Raw genomic sequence first — 19,633 nt, 5'->3', positions numbered from 1 at the left:
AACATTGCTTTCTCTTCCCAGTAAGCTCATTCTCCTATTTCATCCAGCTAATCACTCCTTGCCCTTCAAAACTCAGCTCATACAGACTCTCTGCTGTGAAGATTTCCTTGCTTTTATCCTTGCCCTATGCAAAACCCACAGTCTCCATCTGCCTGTGAAGGGAATTTGGGCAAAACAGCAAAACTTTATTCAGTGCCTACTATGTGCCAAGAGTTGTGCTAGAGACAGAGTTTACGTAGCTTCTCTTAAAAACTTACGGTTTGGTAGGTGAACCAGAAGGGAAAACAGATCATTTCGTCAACATGGGATTGTTGAGATATATATTTGGTGCTTTTGGAATACAGAGGTGGAAGCCTGAATAAATTAGAAAAGGTGTGACAGGGAAGGTTAGGGTTGAACTGACCTTGAAGGAGGTTTTGGTAAATTTGGAGCAGGAGGGGCCTGGAGAGGTTGGCAGGAGCCATACAACAGGGAAGTTAAGGCTATACTCTGGGCAGTCACAGTGAATACCTGTATTTGTGACACCACTTCTCCCTTCCCCATTCATACAGACCTCTCAAATCTGTGACACTCAGCTCAAACATAGACTCAGGACTCATCTGCATACAAATGCTCCAGACATCAACAGTTGGTTGATCCCAGTGCATTCGCCAACATCCCTCATCAGATTTGCATTTGAGAATAGATCCCTCTAGCAGCCATGGGGAAGGTGGATTCCTTATAAGCCAAGGGGCCGTGGTCGGCCTCAGTCTTAAAACACTACCTTAGGCATCGGGAATGTAGGTTGTGAGCAGCTGCCATGATAGTTACTGCAGACAGTTGGTCTCTGCAGAAAAAACCTGAGCCATGGCGCTCTGGAAGTGGATTGCCCCATTCTCATATTATGCCTCATCGCTGAGTCAAGGTCAACCAGAGATTGTCATGAGAATTTGCGGTCATCTTTGTCCTGAGATGGATTTATTTTTCTTACTTAGGATCAAGGAAGATCAGCACTATTCATTTGCCAGTTTACTTGGGCTGATCTTTCACAGTCAAGGTAACTCAAAGGAGTAAAATGATCTGTTTGTACAGCGAGATCGTTATAAGGAACCTCAGCTAAATACCAGTGTCCACTGGGCTTTGTACAGAAGCTCAGAGGACACATTCCCCAGGATCCTGTGGTCTCTTTTTCAGCTACCACCACACATTTTTTCAGATACAAGGAGAACTATTTCCTTTCAGTGTAACTTACAAGGCAGTGTTACATTTCCCTTTCATTGTAGGGTGAGGACAGAGAAAGGAGATTACTTCATACAGCCTGCTCACCTTAATACTTTCCTTTTAAAGAGCCTAAGAAGGGACTTAGGAAACCTGAAGAGATTTCTCCTCTGTGCTAATGAGCAGAAAATGATGAAAAAATAATAGGGTTAGAGGATTAAACTATTGCCCTTCAGACATCAAGGCTGGTGCCCAGCAGGGCCTGGAAACTGTCTAAAAATGTATTTGTTCCAGTGAGTTCCATTCTAACTTAGGTTTTTGTTTTCTTTTTTAAACATCTGTCCTTTTTTGTGGGCTGTGTACATTAAGACAACTTGCCTTCTTCACGATGACCGTCATTCCTCAAGGGCTACTGGCTGCCTACATAATGCTGGATCTTTCTTTTTTCTTACTTACTAGTTGCCTCCCAACAGCTATCCTTTTCCCCTCTCCCTTAGATTAGGGGTCCACGAACTTTTTCTGTAAAGGGCAAGATGATAAACATTTTTAACTTTGAGGCTGTATGGTCTGTTGCACCTACTCAATTCTACTGTTGTAGCAAAAGCAGCCATAGACAATATGTAAATGAATGAGTGTGGCTGTGTTCTAATAAACTCTGTTTATAGAAACAGGCATCAGGCCTGTGGTCCATCCTTTGCCAGCGCTTCTTTAGTATGTTCCATGCAACAATGTACCCTTTTAGAAATTGTCACCTTCTTAGACTCCCTTGCACTTAGGGGTAGTTATGACCAATAAGACATCAGCAGACTATTATGATGGAGTTCTGGAAAAGCTTCTGTTTTCCTAGTAAAGGTGTTACCGGTTCCTCCTTCCTTTTCCTTTTTCTTTTTTCCTTGAACATGAGCATGAATCCTAGAGGAACAACAGCCATCTTCTGATGATGAGGTTACAGTCATGAGGATGAAAGCCTACATCTAAAACAGAAAGTGTGTCTCTGACAGCATTGTGACACTGGCTCAGCCCAATGACTTCTTTTTCTTTTATTTTTTTCTTTCTTTTTTTAAATACATTTATTTATTTATTTATTTTTGGCTGCATTGGGTCTTTGTTGCTGTGTGCGGGCTTTCTCTAGTTGTGGTGAGTGGGGTCTACTCTTCATTGCGGTGCGTGGGCTTCTCATTGTGATGACTTCTCTTATTGCGGAGCACGGGCTCTAGGCACACAGGCTTCAGTAGTTGTGGCACGCAGGCTCAGTAGTTGTGGTGCACAGGTTTAGCTGCTCCGTGGCATGTGGGATCTTCCTGGACCAGGGCTTGAACCCATGCCACCTGCATTGACAGGTGGATGCCTAACCACTGCACCACCAGGGAAGTCCTGACTTCTTATTTTTGAGACAAATAAATCCCTATTTTTTTTAAACCACTGTTAGTCAAATATTCTATTTTTGCAGCTGAACATATTCCTAATAGATACATAAACAAAAGCAACACGTGTACTATAGAAAATTTAGAAAATTCAGAAGAGCTGAAAGGAGAGGGGAAATCATATACAGTTTCACCACCCATCAACATATCATGTCACAGAATTAGGAGGACATCTTCCCTTACCCTCAGTCTCAACTTGCTTGGACCATCGTGAGGTAACTGTGGTTATATTCCCGAGTACAGAGCACAGAAAGGTTGAGTTTGACTTGCTCCCATCACCTCCTTGCAAGAAATCTGGACGTTGCAAACCAAGATTCTTATGACATTGGAGCTACAGCATTCCTGAAATTCCTGCAGTTTATGGAGTATGCCTGTTGCTTTGCTCCCCAGTTCTTGGCACGTGTGGCCCTTATCATAAGTATTCTTAAAAAGTGGGCAGCCTTCTGATAGCCCAGAAAACCTTTCAGACCTGAAACTCTACCCCGGGATCAAACCCCACCCATCTCTATCAGACACACACACACACACACGTATGTGTGTGCATGCACAGCCTTCCATGTGATTGGGCGAGTTGCCCTAGAAGCAGGAAGAGACTGATAGATTGGAAAAACAGACTAGAAAACCTGGAAACGAAAACACAAATGACAGGAAACCTAGTATAATACAGCAGAGGAGATATAACAACCAAGCGTGGGGACTTTCCTGGCAGTTCAGTGGTTAAGACTCTGTGCTTCCACTGCAGGGGGCACAGGTTCAATCCCTGGTCAGGGAACTAAGATCCCACATGCTGCAAGGTGCAGCCAAAAAAAATTAATTAATTATTTTTTAAAAACCCAAGTGCAGAAAGGAAGAATAGTCTCTAAGTGGCTTGGGGGCAATTGGATTTCTAAGTGGAAAAAAGTGAAATCAGACTCCTACTTCACCCTTTATCCAAAGTAATTCCTAGGAGGATTAAAGACACAAATGTAAAACACAAACCTTTAAACCTATTAACAGAAAATATATGTTATATCCTTATATTATATCTTTATGTCCTTGGGGTAGGGAAGAATTTTTTGACAAGACCTACCATGAGGAAAAGAGTTATAAACATGACTATATTAAAATGAAAAGCTTTGGTACATCAGAAGACACATTTTTAAAATATGAAAAGGTAAGCCACATGATGGGAGACATGTTTGCACATGTTACAAAGTATCTGTATCCCAAGCATAAAGAAAGCCTACAAATTAAAAAGGAAAAGACTGCAACCCAATAGAGAAATGGGAAAAGGCATAAACAAGTAAGGCACAGAAAGAGAAAAATTGAATGGAGAGTAACATATGAGAGATACCTTCATTATTCAGTCAGGGCAAAGCAGATATAAATAAGTTACAAGTTTTCATCATTTGTGCAAGGATTTTAGAAATGATAGTGATGGCAAGGGTATGGGAAAATAGGAACTCTGCAGGTGGGAATGTATGTTGGGTAGTAAATCTATAGTGAAACCTTTATTGAATAAGCTGAACTCAATTGGGTACAGGCAGAGATCAACTTTTATTCTTCCCCATGTCTCCTCTTTTTTTTTTTTTTTAATTTATTTTATTTTTGGCTGTGTTGGGTCTTCGTTTCTGCGCGCGGGCTTTTCTCTGGTTGTGGCGAGCTGGGGCTACTCTTCATTGCAGTGCACAGGCTTCTCATTGCGGTGGCTTCTCTTGTTGTGGAACATGGGCTCTAGGTGCACGGGCTTCAGTAGTTGTGGCACACGGGCTCAGCAGTTGTGGCTCATGGGCTCTAGAGCGTAGGCTCAGTAGTTGTGGTGCACGGGCTTAGCTGCTCTGAGGCACATGTGATCTTCCTGGACCAGGGCTTGAACCCGTGTCCCCTGCATTGGCAGTTGGATTCTTAACCCACTACGCCACCAGGGAAGGCCCCCCCCATGTCTCCTCGTGACTCTGCTCTGCTGAACAGTTCTTTCTCTGTTCATACTATCTTCAGATACTATGAAATCCCAATAACAAGCCTAATGCTACGGACTGAACTGTGCCCCTTGCGCCCCTCACAATTTATATGTGGAACCCCTAACCCCCAGTGTTACTCTATCTAGAAACAGGGTCTTTAGAAGGTAACTAAGGTTAAATGAAGTCATAAGGGTGGTGCCCTAATCCAATAGGATGTGACCTTATAAGAAGGGGAAGATTTCTCTCTCCCCACCCTCAATCACGTGAGGACAAAGCAAAAAGGCAGCTGTCTGCAAGCCAGGAAGAGAATTCTCACAGAGACCAAATCGTCCAGCACCTTGATCATGGACTTTTCAGCCTCCAGAACTGTGAGAAATAAATTTCTGTTGTTTAAGCCACCCAGTCTGTGGTATTTTGTTATGGCAGCCTGAACAGACTAACATACCCAGTAACAAATGTGTATGGCTTAATATGGAGAAAACAATAAATCTCTCTGAGAGCTATAAAAAATGACCCGAATAATCCTAGATTGGGAGGTTCAGTATTGTGAAGATGGTGATTCTTTTCCTAAACAATAGGTATTTAATGCAATCAATCCTATTCAAAACTACAGAAGGTTATTCTTTTACCCTTACAAGCTGATTCAGTAATGTCCAAGAAATCATCTGAAAATAACAAAAATTTTTGGAAAGCACAAAATCAGAAGTGGGTGGGGCTGTCTTCCCACATAGCAAAACACAACGGAGTTGATGACTTTGGTGTAGAAATAAACATATAGTGACCCAGAAGAGAAGCAAGTCCAGAGACCCACACATGTGTGTCCGTGTGTATATGTGCACGTGTGTTAAAAGTGGCATTTTTAATAACAAAACCATAACTTAATCAATAACTGGTATTAAAATTAAGCAAATAATTGATATTCATTAAGCAAATAATTTGATATTCATTAAGGGGGTGGTCTTTACCTAGCACCACGCGCAAAGTAATTTCAGGTAAAGAGTCAGACATGAAAAATTTCACAAAGAGTTCGTGGTGATCATTGTGCTTGACCACCCCCACCAGCTGTGCACCCCAAAGGATTAATCTAAGGTATTCACAGTCACCACGTTTCCCTGGGCCAAGACATGAGGGGAAGTATTTTGAAACTTTGGGAAAAGATTTTCATGTTTCCAAGGAAGAGAAACATGGGAATTCCCTGGCGGTCCAGTGGTTAGGACTCTATGCTTTCACTGCCGAGGGCCCAGGTTCAATCCCTGGTTGGGGAACTAAGATCCCACAAACTACGCGGCCAAAAAAAAAGGGAAAAAAAAAAAAGAAAAGGGAAGAGAAACAGGAAAACACAATCCCTTTTGTTCCTCTGGATTTGCTATGAACTCTGCATATGAAATCTGCACCTGCACTAGCCATCTTGTTGGCAGCCTGAAATAAAGCCAGTATCGACAATGGAATGAAAAGAAGTCAAGTTCAGGAAAATGTCATTGGGCCACTGACCATACCAGCCTAAATCCACCTTACTTCTGGACATCTTAAGTGAAATAATACATTTCTTTATTGGGAGAACATATAGGAGAAGACTTCAAATGATTTGGAATTAAGTGTTTTTTAATCAGGATACAAACCCTAAAATCTGTGAAGGAAAAGATTGACATAATTGATTATATCTATTTGATATTCCAGATAACAGATTTCATCATAATAAAGTAAAAATAGCAGCACAGGGGGAGAAAATATTTGCAGTGTACATAATGGGTCGACAAACTATTATCCTCAACACTAAGGAAATCCACAAATCAAGAAGAAAAAAACACTCCAATGGAAAAATGAGCAAAGGATATAAAAAGGCAATTCACAGAAGAAATGTGATGAGCAATAAACATGATAAGTTAATCAACCTCTCTGGTAATCAAGAAAGTGGAGATGAAAACAACTTACCAAATCAGCAAAAATGTATATAATGATAACAATACCCATTTTGATGAGGAAGCAAGTATTAATGGGACAATAAACTGGTATGGTCTTGGTGGAGGACAATCTGCTAGTTCTACCAAAGTTTTAAAGGTGCTTATACTTGAGAGAGCAAGTTATCTATTCTAGAAAAACGGCACACAGATGCTCCATAAGAATGTGTAAAGTGATCATTGAAGCATTTTGTCATTGCAAAAAATAATGGAAATAACCTAAATATTAAGTTTAACATTTAAAGAAAAGAACTAATAAATGATGATACATGCAAGTTATGAAACACCATGTAGCATTTTTATTGGGGTAGATAGTTATGACGTGAAATAGAACAATCTACCAAGTCATATCATTAGGAAAAGAAATAAAATGACAGAAGATAATATTATAGATAGACAAATAAGAAAACCCTTATATAAAGTAAGTCAATTCTTATAAAAATACGTTAGAAATAAATCCATTGTTAAGATTCAAATATTTTTTAATATCTAAAATTGGGATGCATCTCACAGTTGCTAGCATGTCATAATTTAACTCATAGTGTTTTCCTTTCTTGGATGTACAGGAAATAATGGAACTTTAAAAAATAGATACATCTTAGAGTCAATATAACATAGATGATAGATATATAATCAATAAATGATAGAAGACTAAAAGGATAAGCAGCAAAATGTTATCAGTGCTTACCTTTACCTCTATTTAATTCTGTATTGTTTGGACTTTTTACAATGAGAATGTAACTAGGTGTCTAAACGTTCTAAAAATTCTAATTATCCTGTTTAATCTTTGTTACATTAAATTCTTTTTGATTTCTTTTTGTTTATGTTTGCATGACATGTCCATACCCCATCCGTTTATTTTCAATCTTTTAGTATCATTTTAAGTCATCTTTGGTAAGCAGTCATTGAATCGCTTTGTTGTTTTTGCTCCAACCTGAATCTTTGCCTATTTTTAAAGGGGTTTAAAAGTGTTAATGTTTGTTGGCGTAACTGTTATGCCTGATGTTACTTCTGACATCTTGCTTTATGCCTTACGTTTTCTGTTTACTTTCTATTCTGTTTTTTGCTATAGGGAGAGTATTTTGTTTGCTTTTATCTTCTGCAATGATTTGGAAATTAGATTTCCTGCTTTAAATTTGAGTGGTGACTAAATCATGAAGTAATTCTTAAAGTCAAATGTATCACTAGGCTTCAGTCAGGAAAACCACTGTCTAGGTATTCCAGGAATGAAAAGTTTAAAACAGGAACTAGGGCTGGCACAACTTTGGAAGAGCAGGGCTGGGAAGGTCAGTGAATCCATACCAAGATCTGAGCCTGAAGGTCTAAAGCAGGTGATTCTTGGGACTCACTGGGAAGCCACTGTGAAGTCACAGGACTACCCACTTTTGTGGTCACAAAGACCTCTCCTTCCAGACTTCTCAAGAGCATCTCTCCTGGGCAAAATCTAACCCAGAACCATTCAGGGAGGGTGATTCTAGGAAAGGTAGTTCCTGGCTTCTCTGCAGCCATGCAGAATGACAGCAAGTTGATAACAGACAACCAGAAGAGCATATTTATTATTTTATTTAAAAGTAAACATTTAATTTTTTTACTCCTCTTTACATGGAATGAGGAACCAAGTGTTCTTTCTTTCTCATCTATTTTTCCACATTTCCAATAATTTTAACTGAATAATTGGTTTTAATATTTATTTATTTGGCTGCGCCAGGTCTTAGTTGTGGCACGTGGGATCTTTAGTTGCGGCATGCGGGCTCTTAGTTGTGGCATGTGGGATCTAGTTCCCTGACCAGGGGTTGAACCTGGGCCCCCTGCATTGGGAGTGCATAGTCTTTTTTTTTTTTTTTTTTGTGGTACGCAGGCCTCTCACTGTTGTGGCCCCCCCCGTTGCAGAGCACAGGCTCTGGATGCGCAGGTTCAGTGGCCATGGCTCACGGGCCCAGCCGCTCCGTGGCATGTGGAATCCTCCCAGTCCGGGGCACGAACCCATGTCCCCTGCATCGGCAGGCGGACTTTCAACCACTGCACCACCAGGGAAGCCCCAAGGAGTGCATAGTCTTAACCACTGGACCACAAGGGAAGTCCCTTAACTGAACAATTAAAAATATAATTATCCATTCAATTTACTTTTTATATTCAAGCTCCCATAAGCACATTGATAATAATTGTGTGTGTGGAAAAACAAAACAAAACAAAACTACAATCATCCTTTCCTCTGGGAGTTCCATGGTGGCCTAGTGATTAAGATTCCAGGCTTTCCCTGCCTTGGTCTGGATTCAGTCCCTGGTCAGGGAACTGAGATCCCACAAGTCGTGTGGTGTGGCCAAAAAAAAAAACCCAGGGTAATTGTGTGTGTGTATGCTGGTACTGGTTTCAGTACTTATTTCCAGTTCTTTCCTCCTTCTTGTCCTAAGATCTTACTTTGGACTCCCCTCATGATTTTCTGGTGGACATTCTCAGGAACCTTCAGGAGGAGTGATGAAATATACATTTTCATAGTTCTTACATTTCTGAGAACATCTTTCTATTGTTGTCACAGATAACAATTTTTTCTGAATTTGTAGGTAATAACCTCCTCTCTACATATCTCTGTAGACATTTCTTCATCACCTTTCGGCATTCATTGTGATGGGAAGACCTAGGAGGGTCATTCTTTTGTTTTCTCCTGTCAATAGCCTCTTTCTTTTTTTAAGATAATTCCTTCTGTTTTAAATTTTTTTAATTGCCAATATTTTTGTACCTGTTAATATTTTGGATAAAACGCACTGAATACACACTCAGTTAGGTTGATTTTGTTTGTAAAGTCAACAATATTTTCGCTTATTATTGCTTCAGCTTTCCTTTCTCAGTAGAATTAATAAGATAGATCCTGGGACCTGTTTTCTATACTAGCTATTCTTTATCTCTCATTTACATATATATTTTTTCTGTTCTCTAGTATAGTTTCTTCAGTTTATCCTTTCATTAATATAGTTTTCTACAGTGTCATATTTATTATTTTTCTATGCCCAACATAGATGCCGAATGGTACTGCACTTTAAATTCCACAAAGTCTCTTCTTGTTTGGCTGATTGTATTTTCAGTACGTCCTGTTCCTGTTTAGTAGGAGAATTTCAGTAGTAGCTACTAAAAACACAAGGCGAAGAGTTTCTAAGAGTATTTTGATATCATACAAAAAAATCTACATCAGAGAGTGAGAAATCTACATTTGATTCCAGAATATTGGGCCATTTTTCTCCTTCTCTTGTATAAAATAATAGATTTTCACAGGTCTGTGTTAATTTTTGTCTCTTTGATCATCTCTTTAGAGTGAGAGATGAGCCTATTCAGGAAAAGGCTGGAGACAAATATAATGCATCCAGTTCCAGGCTGGAAAGAAAGAGGATAGTAAGTTTTCTGTTCAGTGAATAAGCAGGCACCAAATAGGAACCATATTTGTACATTTTGCCTACTTTGAAGACCTCTTAGTGTTACAAATAGATGCTTAGGGGAAAGGAAATGGATTATGAAGCACATAATCCACTAAATGCTCACAAGTCAAATGGTGGTTTCTGTCCTGGAGTACAAATGAAAATATCTGGAGTGACTGGAGCTGGAAATCTGTGATACGTGGCAGGCAGTGAGGCATTGCGAAAGAACTTGCTGTTGACTGCTGAGAGAAGCTGAATGTCATTCCTGACTCATTGTTAAGGCGATTACTTCATTTTCTCCAGAATCTGGAGAATGCATACCTCTTGCTCATATACAGCATAGACAGGCTGAGGTAGTAAGTGTCTAAATTTTGGGGGGTCAAATGCGAAAAAGATGTGATTACCCTGGAAGAAATGGATGGCCATTTATTGGCGCTCCTAGAAATATGAAAGAAAGACAAATAGGATTAAAAACAAAGTGGAATCACTTCCAGGCAGAGACTGAGCCAGGAAAGGGCCCAGGTCCTCCCTTTTACCCAGAGCACCTTTGGCCTTGGCATCTGGTCCCTTGAATCGGAGTCATTGTCTGACTCTAGTGCAAACCGTGGCTCCATTGTGATTCTGCAGAGAGGCTGCCCCACATGCACTGATTTCCACCCACCTGGGGCTTCTTTGGGCTTATCCCACTGAGCTGTGACTCCTGCTGCCAGCCAGGAGGGCCTCTATCCAGGGTGGTATCTTGAGATTTGTGCTTATTTATCGCACAAGAGCTACCAGGTAAATCCCTTTGCCATCCCATGGGAAATGTCAAGTCAGAGGCAAAGTTTGGGTGCTCCCTGTTTGAATCCAGGGTTTTGGGTCAGAGTGGATGGTGGCCAGGACCTGCATGCTTATTTATATCTGCCTTTGAGGATACTTGGATGGACCTTAAACTACCTGGAAAGTTCTAGAAAAGAAATGTAGGTTCTGCATATCAGGTGTTCTAAGGGATTTTCATGAAATCTAATGGAACAGAATAGTCTGAAATAGACGAGGTTCATAGGGTAGCTTAGTGCAACGCTTCTCAGACTCACTGTGCGTTAGACTTATCTACGGAGCTTGTAAACATGCAGATTCTTGACCGCATTCCCTGGGCTTCTCACTCATAGGTCTGCAGTTGGGACTAGGAATTTGCGTTTTTCGTGAGCATTCCCAGCTGATTCTAGTGCAACAGGGTGACACAACAAATTCCACTTAGAAAAACACTGATTTCTGGCGATGCTGGCAAAGTAAGCACTTAGATCAACCTGTTGTGATGAGTACTGAGCCAAGAATGGGTTTGTCAAGAACTACAGAAGGAAGACTGTCTGCGTCCCCTCCCACTGGTTGAGCACTGCCTCGCGCCTAACCAGACTTCCTCGGCAAGCAGGGTTCCTGCAGTCTCCAATTATATGCATTGTTGTTAAGAGAGTCTATCCCAGAGGAAAGGGAAGTAGCAAGTAAAGGGAAGAAACTTTCCTTCTGTCAGGGTCAGACTGATGCGCTCAACTGGAAAATCCCAGTGACAGAGAGAGAAACAGTGTATTGTGATATCATTCAGTGCCTGTCTGCCCACATCTCCTCTAAGGGAAACTTCCCCACTCACAGCCCCTGATTTCCCGGTGGCCACATTGAGTACTAGAAGAAGGTGCATCCCTCCCCACAGCTGAATAGGCCAAGGATGGGCACCTGAACCCAAGGCAGGCATTTCTCAGGTAAGGTAAGACATGAACTGGCATGAAAAGATGAACCAGGCCAATCGGATTACCTCTTGGGAATTTGTTGGGAAACATGGAAAACCCAAACCAGTTATTAGTCGGTTATAGTTTATCAAAAGATCATGTCATAGCAAGAAAGGCTGGGGAAGCTATGATGAACTATGAGTAGACAAAAGAAGCTGGTCAGTGGGGAGAAGAAAACACAGCAGATATGCAGAGAGAAAAGAAATTTCAAGAAAAGTTGAGAAATGAGAAAAACAAGAAACCTGGTTAAGAGCACCAGATAAAAGCAAATAATAAATGCTCTTCAGCTCAAGGAACATGTAGCCTTACTTGAGCAAGCTTGAGAGGGTCTCCAGTCCCGCAATGAAATACCCATAAACAATGAAGAGGGACCAAAGTTAGACCGAATGTTTATGTCCCCTAAAATTCATGTGTTGAAACCTAATCTCCAATGTAATGGTATTAGGAGGTGGGGACTTTGGGAGGTGATTAGGTCATGGGGTTGGGGGGTGGGGGTCTCATGAATGGGATTAATTCCCACATGGAAGAGACCCCAGAGAGCAGCCTCACCTCCTTCCACCATGTGAGGACACAGCAAAAGACAGCCATCTGTGAACCAGAAAGTAGGCCCTCACCAGACACTGAATCTGCCAGTGCAGATCTCGGACTTCCCAGCTTTGTTTATAAGCCACCCAGTCTATGGCACATTTTTTATAACAGCCCAAAATTCTCAGACAAACATTTAATGAGCTCTTATTGCATGCAAGATACTTGCTGAGTGTGTAATGTATTCTTTCTCATTTTGCACTCACAATAGCACTGAAAAAAATGCATTATAGTGCTTGCCTGTTCTATTACCCTTATTATTTTTTAATTTAATTTAATTTTTTTATACTTTATTTATTTAGCCCCACTGTGCAGCTTGCAAGATCTTAGTTCCCTGACCAAGGATTGAACCTGTGCCCCTTGCGGTGGAAGCACGGGCTTCCAACCACTGAACCACCAGGGAAGTCCCTATCACTCTTATTTTAGATATAAGGAAAATTAATAAATTGTTTTGCTCTGAGCTGTCCAATAGGGTAGCCACCATATGTGGCTCTTAGGCACTTGTCCAAACTGAGATGTGCTGTAAGTGTAAAATCCACATCAAATTTTGAAATTTAGTAAAAAAATTTTTTAAAGAATGTAGACTATCTCATTATTCATTTTTGATTGAGAACATGCTGAAATGATATATTTTAGATATATTAGATTAAATAAAATATAATATTAAAATTAATTTCACCCATTTCTTTTTACTTTTTAAATGGAGTTATTAGAAAATTAAAAATTGCATATGTGACTTACATTTGTGAGTCACATTATATTTCTTTTGGATAGCACTGGTCTAACCTGTTGGCTTATGAGACAAAAAATAGTGATGCATGAAAAGGAGAAATATATAAGCTTCCCTTCATGATGTCACACTCACCAGTCCTCACATTGGAAAGCAAATTCAACAATTACTGACCAAGTGCCTGTGGGAATCTCCAGACATAGCCACCACAGTTTTCCCCCTCCCTAGATAAGCATGTCCCTCCCACATCAAGAAGCAGAGCTTAATTCCCCTCCCTTGAATCTGGGCTGGCCTTATAACTTGCTTTGCCCAACAGAGCACGGTGGAAGTGACATTATATCTGTTTTGAGTGTAGCCGTTAAGAGGCCTGGCAGCTTCCATTTCCACTTTTATTCTTGGAAGCCACCACCATGGTATAAAGAAGCTGTGGTTATACTACTGAATGGACAGATAGAGGCCAGGTGGAGGAGCACCTGAGAGCCAGACATGTGAGCAAGGCCTTCTAGGACCTTCCAGCCCAGCAGAATGCAGCCTAACTAGTGACCCTGCCAATGCCATGTAGCATGAACTGCTCCACCAAACACAGCCCAAATGGCAGAACCATGAGAAATAATACATCACTCTTGTTCCAAGCTGCTAAGTTTTGGGGTGGTTTGTTATATAGCAATAGCTAAAGACTGTGCCTTCTGCAGGCAACACCCTGTGATAGACAGAGCCTGGCAGTGACAGCATAACTAAGGATGTCTCCCACCCTCCATGAGCTTAGAGTCTAAGGGGGACATCATACACTTGTATACAAAAACAAGTTTAATATGGGATATAGGAATCAAGGGGATAGGCATTTTAAGTTGAGTATTGCAATGGTTGTTGAAGCAACTCACCCAGAACTTCATACTGTTTGGAAGTAGCATCTTCTCGTAGGTCCCAGGGTTCTTAAGGCCCTTTTCTTCCCCATTCAAGCCTGATGAGGAGGGAAGCAGCCGCTCCAGCTACCTCTCTTGGCTCTCCTTAAAGCCAAGTCCACACGTCTAACCGCTGTTTCCAGCAGCACAGCCAGAAAGAAAACAAGATGCAAATATGGGAAAATAACACAGATATTGAACTCTTACAAAGTTTTTATTCTCCGCTGGTCTAGGCTTCCTCACAGCTCCCCAAATGCAGTAAACAACCACTATCCACTATCATTTCCAAGGACAGTGCTCACCTCCTCTCTTCTCCTTTTGACTCTGTACCAAGGGTCCTCTGGGCCATTTTCCCCATTGAAGTCTCTCTGCCTGAAGGTGACATCCAGGCACAAATAGGTGCTCTTTGTCTCAGGTTGGCCATTTGCATCTCTGTAGTCTTCATGCCCGGGTGACACCCACTTGACTAAGCATTTGCCCCTTGTGGGCTCAGAGTCCCTCATTTACATTTCCCCACAATAGTGAAAGGCTTACAAGCTGTTGAAATACAGTTGCTAAACAGCTAGTAATTCAGCCAGAAGACAGCCCTTGAAGGGTTGGAATCAGAGCGATTCTGAGAGCTCTAAACCCCTAGGCATTGGCACTATGACCAACCAGTGAAAGTAAAGGCAGAGTGAGAAAACTAAGAGCATCTCAGCCATGCCTAGGGCAAACGTTTTGCTGACCACTTTCCCCCAGGGCTTCCTCAATAAACCCCAGGAGAAAGGATTTAGTGGTTAAAACCAAACACACAAAGTAGAGTCACTGTTTAGATTCTACGTGGAATCAGTGCATGAGACAAAAATCACATATAGTCACAATTATCCTTCAACATCCTTTAATGCTTGTGAATAGAGCAGACGTTGTTTTGTGTTTACAGCCCTGGACAGTAAATCTTATAACCATTGGATGTTCAAGACCACTGAGATACAAATGAAAGGGGAGAACAGAAGTAAATTTTATGTGTAGATGTCTGTTTTCAAAGCACTTTACCTTGAAGATAACTGCTAAATTTTCATTCACCATTATTATTATTATTCACACGTTCCTAGTAGGGAATGGGGGAACGGGTAGAGAATAATAATAAAAAACCATCAATGCTCATGATAGGCACTGTTCTGACTGCCTTATGTGTATTAGCTCATGCAATCTTTACTGTGTTAGGAATCATTATCCCTAGTTTACAGAAGAGGAAACCCAAGGATACAGAGGTTGTTGAAATTATCTTAGATTTTCTGCTAGAACATGACAGCGCTTTCAGGAGTAGGTGGTATAAAGCTACTTGTGAAGGAAATATAGGATTTCAATAAATGGAACTGAGGGACAGGGAAGGGTATTAGGGGTGGAAGGCACTGCATGAGCAAAGGAATAGAAGTTGGAAAATACAGGGCAGGTATGGGGAATATTCTTTTGTAGCTGGAGCAAAAGATGAGTGAGATCTGTAATCTTAGGCTGGATAACTACGTGTAATGGCTAATTTTATGTGTCAACTTGGCTGGGCCATGGGTGACACCATGTACCTCAGATTGGGACTCAAACCCACGTGGCCAGGACTCCAACCCAGCCAAAACCCACAGTCTTCCAACTGAGATCACACACCTGGTTTCAGGACTTAATGAAGCTCAGGTTCTTGATGTCTCATCACAGAAAGAATTCAGTGAGAGACAAGGTGATAGGTAAGAAGTGGATTTATTTAGAGAGAAACACCCTCCACAGACAGAGTGTGGGCCATCTCAGAAGGTGAGAAAGGCACCAGGGTAGGTGGTTGTCAGTTTTTATAGAGGTGGGTAATTTCATAGGCTAATGAGTGGGAGGAGTATTCCAGCTATTTCAGGAAGGGGCGGGGATTTCCAGGAATTGGGCCACCACCCACTTTTTGATCCTTACTGTCAGTCTTGGAACTGTCATGGCGCCTGTGGGTGTGTCATTTAGCTTGCTGATGTGTTACAGTGAGCATATACTGAGGCTCAAGGTCTAGTGGAAGTTGACTTGTCTGCCATCTTGGACCCATTTGGTTCTAATCAGTTTATGTCATGTCCTTGGGCTGTGTCATTCTTTCAAAGGTTGTGCCCTGCCCCCTTCCCTCCTGTTTCATGGGTACCCAGATATTTGGTCAAATATTATTCTGGGTCTTGCTGTGAGAGTGTTTTGGGATTCAGTGGACCTTTATTAAGACAGGTTGCCCTCCCTAATGTGGGTGAGCCTCATTCAATCAGTTGAAGGACTGATTAGACTAAAAGGACTGGCCTCCCCCATGTGACAGAGAATTCTCCAGGCACCTACCTTTGCACTTCAAGAGTAACCTCAGTTCTTCCTGGGTCTACAGCAGACAGCCTTCAAACAAATTGCAACATCAACTCCCCTGGATCTCCAGCCTGCTGACACACCCTGCCAATATTGGACTGACCAGGCTCGATAACCACAAATTCCCTGTAATATGTCTGCTTCTGTATATACACATTCCTATTGGTTCTGTTTCTTAGAGGAAATTGTGGGAGTCTCATAGAACTTGAGATCTGGAAGGCACCCTTAACCCCCCTCCCTCATTAGAAAAGCAGAAAAGAAAGAACACCACGTCTTAGAGAGTTTCAATGGCCAGTGAAGCCCACAGAGCCGGTAAATGGCAGAGGTGTGGGCTAGGAAGCTCCTGGCTCAGAACCCCCTTCCCCCTCTCTCTTTCACGGCAGTGTGCCGTCTCCTTTAGGTCACACACGGGATGCAGGTGGGGTTGTTGAGGGGACAGAGCTCTCCTGTGTGCTCCCCGCTACATGCACGTGGGGTTGGTGAGAGGATAGAGCTCTCCTGTGTGCTCCCCTCTACATTTCCTGCTTTCCTTCTCCAAACATGGTGTAATAGGTGCTGGCTCCAAACATGTCATGACACAGGCCCATCTGTCATTATCCTGTACTGTCCAGCACCTTTCAGGTAGGCTGCTTCCGAGAGCGGGCCAGGATCGAAGTGGGGCAAGCAGGCCTCACTCTTCCCACCTGACCAGCACTGACTGCTTTCTCTCCTGGCACGATTTTGGGATTTCCCATTCCCCTCCGTACTGCATTTCCTGCTTACAGCAACTTTTTTTTTCTAGGTCAACTCAGCTGCTCTCTGATTCAGGCAAAACTAGAAAGGCAAGGGAAAATGAAAACTGGTCAGAGCTCTTTTGCTCTACTGTTCACACTACAGAAACACCAAATAATTACCTAATCCTGCACCTTATCCACTCTGCCTCTATCTCACAATCCTGAGTATTTTGCTTACATTGTTCAAAGATCCCCTTAATCAAGTTCAAATTTACACCTCCTTGATGGAAAAGACAGGTGCAGGCGGCATTGGGGCCCTTGTATACTGACCACTTTGGGCAATAGTATGAGATATCTCTGCATCGTCCACGGCTTGCCTCACCCACACTTCCAACCTACTTGTCCTCCCGGATGCAAATCCTTTCCTCCAGTCAAACTGGCCTTTTGATTGTTCCCTGAACTTGCCGTGTGTTTTTCCACCTTCAAACCTTTACTCCCACCTCCTGCCCCCATGGAATGTCCTCCCCGTTTCTTTCCACCTATAGCCAAATCAGATTCGTTTCACCCTGATTCAACGCCAACGGCAGGTGGGCGTTGGGCCAGCACTTTCACATGTGTTATCTCATCCTGCAAGGCCCAGCATAAAATTCTTTTTATCCGTGAAGCCCTCTGGGGCTCTCCCAACTGGAAGTGACCGCTTCCTCCTTTCTGTTACTCTTATTGTCTGTACTACTCATTTGGCACTTAATACCTCCTAGTACTCTGTAATGAATCATTCACTCATTCATTTATTTAAACAAGTATTTACTGAGTGATTATTATTTTCCGGTGGGTGCTAGAGATTCGGAGATGAGGAAGACACCTTTGTTGTCCCCATGAAATTCAGTCTAGCAGTGAAAACCGACACATAAGGAGAGGATTATCATACAACGTGAGTGCAGGTTCGAGGAGACTTCCTGTGTGATCTCTGTCCAAGTTAAGTCTTGGTGAATGAGTAGAAGTCGGCCAGGTGAAGGTGGGGAGAGAGTACACTTTCCACAAAGACAAAAGAACGGGACCCAGAGCCGAAGAGCAGCCAAGTGTGTAGGAGACTCTGCAAGCAGCCCCTTCTTGCTGGAGCAGAGAACATTGCTAAAGCATAGAATGTACAAGATGTAGCGGGAGGTCCTGGAACACCAGGCTTAGATGCTCTGATTCACCCTGATGGTCGTGGTATGCCGTTGAGGGTCTTAAGCCAGGGATAGACTCAAGATCTGTGGTCCCAGATCACTGTGACTACAGTGTGAAGAATGGTTCAAACCAGGGAGAGACTTGAAACCAGGAGCTGTAAGGAAGTTGTGGCAAGAACCCAAGGCAAGAGATAGGAGGACGGTGACCTGCCCCAGGAATGAGGAGGCTAAATACGAGCAATGTACACGATGTGAAATTACACCACACTCACGGCTCTGGAAGGCCTCACAACTGATCATGTAGAAAATAAGTACAGTGCAATGCAGGGAACCTATAATGGAGATAGAGAAGGTGCTATCAGGGGAGATGATGGCTGACACAGTCTAAAAGATAGGGAACAGGCCATCAATTTGTCAGTCATATAACCTGAATATTTATGCATACGCATGATATCTCTTCTCCTAGACTGCAGGCTCACTGAGGGCAGGGGCTCTGAAAATACTAAAGCACATCAGTTCTTGTGACAAACCAAGGCCTCTGCTCTCACTGTTAGAGGTGGGTAGATTATGTCCCAGAAACCATGTCCTGCAGCAGGCAGGCCAAGAGTTTCTGCAGCGGGGGGCAAGGCAGGGAAGAAGCATTGAGACACGTTGCCCACAGGCCATGAGGGTAACGCCCAGAGCATGGAGTTGGAGCCAGGCAAGGCTGAATTCACATCTCCACCCTGCCATTAGCCAGTTGTGATCTTGGACAAATAACTTAAAATCTTAGTCTCATCTCCTTTATCCATAAAATGAGAATATTATTACCTGCTTCACTGTATTGACCTCAGTATCATGCGAAATAGTGAATGGATATCTCTAGGCACATATGTAGTACCCGGAGAGCACTCATTGTTATTGACGTAGGTGTCACAGATGTTGGTGTCTTTTCTGGTCTGTTCCCCTTACTAACCCATGAGATCCCTGAAGGCAGGGACTATGTCTTACTCATATTTTTTTAAAAAATAAATTTATTTATTTATTTATTTATTTTTGGCTGCGTTGGGTCTTTGTTGCTATGAGTGGGCTTTCTCTAGTTGTGGCAAGCAGGGGCTACTCTTCCTTGTGGTGCACGGGCTTATTGCAGTGGCTTCTCTTGTTGCGGTGCATGGGCTCTAGGCGCATGGGCTTCAATAGTTGCAGCACATGGGCTCAGTAGTTGTGGCTCACGGGCTCTAGAGCGCAGGCTCAGTAGCTGTGACACACAGGCTTAGTTGCTCTGCAGCATGTGGGATCTTCCCGGACCAGGGTTCGAACCTGTGTTCCCTGAATTGGCAAGCGGATTCTTAACCGCTGAGACACCAGGGAAGCCCCCAGCAAAATTCTTTAGTTTCGGATTCACTGTGACTCTTTAACGGCCCTCTCTCCACCCCCATCCCAACGCACAGCTCCCACATTCTGTTACCCTTCTGCAGCACCTCTAGGGCCGACCTCAGAGCTTGGTGCACAGAACACAGTAGATA

The 19,633-nt window shown here is 42.5% G+C and overlaps 1 long non-coding RNA gene across 1 annotated transcript; it reads right to left on the bottom strand.

The window, feature by feature from the left end:
- Window positions 1–4,174: 4,174 nt before the first annotated feature.
- LOC117196369 (uncharacterized) lies at window positions 4,175–15,997 on the bottom strand. The gene is made up of 3 exons (XR_004476510.2): window positions 14,206–15,997; window positions 13,883–14,036; window positions 4,175–10,364 (listed from the first exon to the last, which is right to left on the bottom strand). It is a non-coding gene; the product is annotated as an uncharacterized LOC117196369 (long non-coding RNA).
- Between the last annotated feature and the right edge of the window lie 3,636 nt (window positions 15,998–19,633).

The sequence above is a fragment of the Orcinus orca genome, chromosome 8, assembly GCF_937001465.1.
Source record: "Orcinus orca chromosome 8, mOrcOrc1.1, whole genome shotgun sequence".
Taxonomy (NCBI): domain Eukaryota; kingdom Metazoa; phylum Chordata; class Mammalia; order Artiodactyla; family Delphinidae; genus Orcinus; species Orcinus orca.
This window is presented reverse-complemented; position numbering and strand designations above follow the sequence as displayed.